Consider the following 7,211-nt stretch of genomic DNA (forward strand, 5'->3'; position numbering starts at 1 on the left):
ATTAATACTAGTATGTTTGGTCATGTTTTTGAAACTACCATATTTTTTATAAGAAATAATTTGTGTTTAGCACGTAAATTTTAAAAGTAGTTTCAAGTAGCAACTAGTATTTGACCAATCTTATTAAAAGTATTTTAAGTGTAAAAAATATATCAAATTATTTTTAATAATAAAGAAGATTTTTTTTTAAGAATAGACTAAAACAAAAAAAAAGTCACATAAATTAATAATCCCTTTGTCAAAATTTATATAATTCATTTTTTAGCCAGTATAAAAAAAGGACACATTTTCTAATTTAATAAATATTTAATGATACTATCAATAATTATCTATATGGGTCCCACTTATTTGCCAAATGCTAGCTTAGTACTCCCTCTAGTACAACATAAATGAATGATTAGGACGTGACTGTTGGGATATATACTATTAACCATAAGTTTAGATATAGTATTTATTATAGAATAATTATTTATTCCGTTATAATAAATATTTTAATAGATCATATATTCGTTTATGGTGTTTGTTTACTTATATAGTAGATGATTTAGTGTATATAGTTTTAGCTTATACACAGAGGATTAAATCATTGGTTCTTATAAGTATAAAAAAATTTGTTTCACAATCTAAGATGGAAATTGGACATGCCATCGGTACGATTGTAGCACAAGATTATATATAATTTATCTTGATTATGGGAACGGTATAGTTCCAACTTCTTGTGCTAGTGCATTTTGTATGAATTGAACAGGACCGAGTAGAGATAGTTGCTTTAGACTGACTGACAAAAACATTTTCTCTAAATTGTTAAATACACTTATATTCTTAATCTTGATATAACTATTATGATTTGTATATATTAGTTATCATTTTGATTTATTAAAAGGTGAAATTTGAGATAGGTCAATATGCCTGGTAGATTGGATGATAATAATATATATTGGTGACATAATAAGTTAGTTTATAGAATCCACGTCTCGATATAGAGATTGATGATATGCCTTTTTGAGAAGCTTATAACTTTTTATCGTGTCAAACCTTGCAAGTGAATTTATCAATACGACGCATGAAATAAGTTAAGCAATGCTCTAAAGGAAATTAATCATTGAATTAAATTCATCAGTAATTTAATTTATTGATTGGTACTGTAATCTTAACATATGGAATTACATAAGTGTTTAATGGGGAATTTCAAAATATAAATAGAGGAGTGCAATTACAAATTTACAGTGGAATGATTTGTAATTTATTATGGTATGAATAATTCAAATTAATTATTTGGAATTATTTCCATATTAGGAAGCATCAATAATTAATTTCGTTGTCCCTACAGTGCCTATATTTAACTAGAACTCAGAATCCTATTTTCTAGACGAAAAGGGAAGAGTAATATGTGTTTCTAGATTTTTCAAAAATAATGTGGCGTTTCTTCTCCCTTTTTGACTGGGAAGAAATCTCTACAAGTAGGGGTTCTTCTAACCTAGAAAGAGAATTAGTTTTCTATACGATACTGCCCACCCAAGTATTGAGAGAGTTCGGATGTGAACTTGGCATCACTGTAGAAGACCGTAGAATTGCTATTTAATTTGTGGAGTTGGTCAGTTAGCTTGTGGATATTTGCCCACACTGCTCTCGTTTCAAGAGGTAATTCTTGAATTAAAATTCAAAAAATTTATGTGTTCTAGCATGATTATAAGTGTTCTCGCATAAACATATTGATTATCTATTATTCATAAAAGCAATATGATTATAGTATGCTTCCGCTATATATATATATATATATATATATTGTTTTCCAACAATGACAGCCTTAAAAAAATATTTAAATCCATAAATCAGAGAGTAATAATTTGTCAATATAAAATAATGCCAACAATTCATTTATATTGAGTTAGAGGGAGTAACCCCTAATGTGTAATTTTTTTTATCGTTTTCCCATAGGAGAATAGTCACAAAGCGTGATTGATTTGCATATTAACGATATGAAAAAGACAGGAAATAGGACTTACCGAAGCAATATACAAAAGTAGATGGTGACTCTTTCTTATGATCACATAAAGTTAATTTGTGATGATTAATTACTGAATTATTGCTCCTATCACTATACCTTCGAAGAAATTTAAAAATTCACTGATTTAAAAATTATTATCGTTTTAATGAGTTAATATCTTAAAAGGTCACTGAAGTATGTGAATTTATCTAGCAAAGTCATTAAACTTAGTTTTATATCAATAAAATCACTCAACTTAAGACATTTATCTATAAAAATCACTCAACTACGTTTATCATTAAAATAAATTTAATATAACAAAATAAATTATATTTTAGGCTATATAAACATGAACCCCCTAAATAAATAATGTTTTTAAAAACCATTTTATCCTGTTTATCAATGATTCAGTTCCTTGTCCAACCACAAATGAAAATAATTAAATTTTGGGTGTAAAATACATATTCATAAGAGATCCACAATCATATTACAACCAGCTAGCGCCTAACAACATAAATGTAATGAAATTTTATAAATCACATCAAGGAATTGAAAAGAAAAACCGCACATTATTACTCATTAAATGTTTTGATTTATACACTATTACTCATTTATTTATATTAATATATTTGTATATGGAGACTGGACTCTGGAGTATCTAACCAAAGTAACCAATAGATAATGATTATTTCAGCAAACAAAAAAAAAAAACCTTTTACGAATAGTGGCACAAAATCTAGAAAATGAAAATTGAAGCAACGTGGGAAATACGGGTTTATTCGGAGGTTGAATATAAAATTTTGACTTCTGAAATTCATATTTATGTGATATGTAAAATAATTTATATGTCATGTTAAATTTATTTTGAGGATAAATTTTAAAAAAAAAAAGAGAAAAAGCATAATATGATTTTTGAAATTTTATTTATTTGTGGAGTTTTACATGACCTATAAAGTATCTTATTTTGTCTTATTAAATTTATTTTAATGAAAAAAGTAGTTGAGTGATTTTTGAAGATAAAAACTTTAAGTTGAGTGATTTTATTGATATAAAATAAATTTCAATGACTTTACTTGATAAATTCTCATAGTTCAATGACCTTTTAAGATATTACCTCTCGTTTTAATAGATGAAAAACATGGCTAGTACCAATTATTCTTCACTATTGTCTCGCGTTTTTCTTTTCTTTCAACCTAGTTAGTAATTAGTTATTTGATCTATGATTGATTTACACCAAAATTACTTACATATTGAACATTAAATACAAATATTTCTATGAATGGTAGTACGTTAATTTTCTTTCTCGTATAGAGACAAACAATTATTTACAATTTTACATCATATGATTCAATTGTTAGCATTTCCTCTCTCATAAACAGATACGATAAAACACACACAGAAGATGAGGAAAATTTTTCATGCATCTTTCCTCATTGTATACATTGAAATTTTGTGGGATATTACAAGATAAGTTTAGTTTTAGTTAGGATTTTTGGTGACTAATTTATTTTAAATTGTAGTTTATATATAATATATATTTCTTTTAAGAGGCATCTCAATATATCTCGTAAATTCATAGAATATTCACAAAAAGAGCAAGACATCAAATATTGTCTTTATCAAAGTCACCGTCTGTCCTTCCTAGCCTTCAAATACATCACAAAAAAATGACATAATACATAAACATGACCCTTAACTTGGCTTCAGCGGATAACTATGCCCTCCAACTTTGAATGTGCACAAGTAGACACTTAAACTTATATAAAATTGAACAAGTAGACACACGTGTCCTATGTCATAATACAGGTAGAACGCCATGTTGGACACAAAATTGCCACGTAGGGTGTCATTTAGGACAAATGTGTCTATTTGTTCAATTTTTTACAAGTTTGAGTGCCTACTTGTGCACACCCAAAGTTAAATGTCATAGTTGCATCAAATATTGTCTTTATCAAAATCACTGTCTGTCTTTCCTAGCTATCAAATACATCACAAAAAAATATACATAATCCTAGTTTGAAAAATACACCACTAACCACTCTGGATTATGGAAAAATTCAGAGAAAAACTTCAAGAGAGCAATAAAATTGTACTACACTATTTAATAAGATGTTCTTATTTTTTTAATTTTATTTTTGGTTAAATTTATTACAAACAATCATATTGTGTAGTGATCCCTAGATCTGTCCAAGTTTGTTGTGGGTTAAATGAAAGCACATAAATTTTGATAATCCGACTTTGCTAGAGAAATATTTATCCTTTAAGGAATTTATACCTCCTAATTAAATCCATATCGCACCACTCCAACATATTATGTAACTTGTTTCTTATTTGTTACTTTTCATGTAGGATTTTGTTCACACACCTGATATAGTCTTTTTCAACATAGTATTTCTTTATTTATTTTGTACGCACAAAGGCTTGAAATAGGTAGTGAAGGAGAAGGAAAAACAGAATTTATTAGGAAAGCCATACTAAATATATACACATACTTAGTAGGAGTTTATTTTAAAACATAGAGATAGATGTAGCATTAATTGTTAACTAGTCCTGGACTTTCTCAAAGTCGAAATGAAGTGAGAAGTTACCCACAAGGGCCACACGCTGGCCCATAGTACCCACTAATGCACCATCGCAAGTAATTAATTCGTAACCCAATAATCGTGGTGATTTCACAATCTTGAAACATGACTTGCTATCTTGTTGGCCCGTCTTCAACCGTGCTTCTCTATTGTAAGGTCCCACTTTCCAAATTGTATAGTTACCACACTTTTCTACATTCGAAATGACGAATTGGTTGTTGATCTCTTGCTCTTCATACACACCATGACTAGGTGTAATCAATCTGACGGCTAGTCGAATCGAATATGAGTCGATCAAAAAACGAGTTAAATAAAAATGGATAAGTTACTCGACTAGACTCACATTTTAAATGGGTAAAAATGAGTTACCCAATGGATAATCATATTTACCCATATTATAATAGAAATCTTGTTAAAAGCTTTAAAAACAAAAAAAAAAATTAAAGCTTTTTTATTACTTCACTCCACCCCCTACCCCCTATCCCAAAAAAAATGTAAAAAAAAGTTTCATTTTCATATAGATTTTTTTTTTAAAAAAAAGACTTTCTTACTACCCCACCCTTTATCACTTTTTTTTTTTTTTTTTGTTAATGAATAACTTTTTACACATTTTATCCATTGTGTGAAGGCATATCTTTTTACCCATTTTATCCATTTAACTACCCACTTTTAAATGGGTAATATAGGTATTACTCGTTTTTACCCATTTTTAAATGAGTTGGATACCCAATTCATTTAAAATGAGTAAATATGAGCGAATACTCATATTAATTACCCATTCTGCCACCCCTATGCCTATACCCTTAGGTCCAACCTGACCGTAACGGAACACGCCGTCTGGACAAGGCCGGGCAATTGAACCTGGGAGTAATCTAAGTATATATCACCACCATAGGAACCCCAATTAGTGTAAACCATATGATAACTCGAACGAGGATCAACTTCTTTACCGTTCGTGTCTAGTACCGGAGCACTGGGTAGGTCAATGGGATTTTGGGAAGTGAAAGTTGATGAAAACACCACATAGGGAACCAAACACAGTCATAACAAAAATAAACACTTCGTCCTCATCATGTTTGATTGTGTATATTGACTCTCAAATTCCTTGCCATGTTTTTAAACATAAACATAAATATTCTTCTTTACCGTGGTCCTTATTCCAAGTAAATTAATTTTATTTTTCATCCGGTGACAATATCCATATAGGACTAGTTTAATTAAATTCGAATTCACGTCAAAAAATCCCACCGACAAAGCATTCGCCCTGACGAATGTGTTACTATCTTGTATCAATAAAACCCTCAAGTCATAGTACGTTAGTACTAGTTTAACTAAGAGTCATTATAGCTATAAAAAAAAACTGCAAAAAAACTGCAAAAAAAAAAACTAAAGCAATAATTACATAAATCTCTACCTCCTTTATGGTCGTTATTACAAGTAAATTATTTAAATGGTCATTCAATTATAATAAATTCTTTACCAAACATAATTATTTAAATGGTCATTCAATTATAATAAATTCCTTACCAAACATTACTTATTTTTCTTCACCTCATTTTGTGTTGCACTTCTTTAATTTCAAAAATTCAAATTAGTATATCTTTGTTCGTAAACTCTTTCCTATATTCTTGAATTATTAAATATTGTGACCTATACGTACTTTTTATATAGTGTTGGAATATGTATATTTTATTTTTTAAAATTTCATGTTTAAATGTACGGTCAAAATTAAACTTTTTGACTTTCAAAATCCGAACTGTTCCACAAATTGGACCAGATGAAATATATTTTCTTTTATAAAATAAACCTCGTTAAGTCAGAGAGTTTATCTACAGAGTCATTATAGCTAGAAAAAAAAGAGAGAAAAATAAAGCAATACTTACAAAAATCACCCTTCAAATTTGATTTCTTTTAACTTACCTCGTTTCCTTTGCGATTAGAGATAAATGTCAAAAACACACCTAAACTATCCCTTTTTTTTGAGTTTCATACCTAAACTATTGAGAGTGAGGGTGAGTTTTATACCTAAACTATCACTTATTAGTTTGAGATACACACTTCAGTGGTGTGTGTGATGCGCTCTCTTTTATTTGAAAAACCTTGACACATGACATTTCACATGGATAAAATATTCCACCTTGACAAAAATTAAATAATAAACTATTAATATTAATTAAAGATTAAAGTATTACTATCCCAAAAATAATATTTTTAAAAAAATAAAATTTAAATTATTTTTCTTACCCCACTCCACCACCTCACCTCCGTATCCCCTCCCCCCGGACAATTCCCCGTCCTTTTTTTTAAAAAAAAAAATCTTGTAAAAAATATTTTTAAAAAATTCATACTTCACCCTCTCCCCCACCCCAAACCACCCACTCATTCTCCCAAAAAAATTGATATTATTTTATTTTTTAAAAAAATAAAAATTCTACCCATCCTATTTAACCCTCCGCTCCTAATTTTTTTTTTTTTTTACTAGTTTTCTCGTTTTGTGTTAGATATGTACATATATTTTTAGAATTTTTTTTTTACTTGTGTACCGCATATAACATAAATAAAAAATTTATTTTTAAAAAATTCTTGCGGCAACAAGTAAAAAATATTTTCGATATGTATATATCTAACACAAAACGAGAAAA

The 7,211-nt window shown here is 28.6% G+C and overlaps 1 pseudogene; it reads right to left on the reverse strand.

The window, feature by feature from the left end:
- Positions 1-4,358: 4,358 nt before the first annotated feature.
- LOC107057942 (aspartic protease inhibitor 10-like) lies at positions 4,359-5,643 on the reverse strand (annotated as a pseudogene).
- Positions 5,644-7,211: the final 1,568 nt, after the last annotated feature.

This window comes from Solanum tuberosum, unplaced genomic scaffold (assembly GCF_000226075.1).
Source record: "Solanum tuberosum cultivar DM 1-3 516 R44 unplaced genomic scaffold, SolTub_3.0 scf00400, whole genome shotgun sequence".
Classification (NCBI taxonomy): domain Eukaryota; kingdom Viridiplantae; phylum Streptophyta; class Magnoliopsida; order Solanales; family Solanaceae; genus Solanum; species Solanum tuberosum.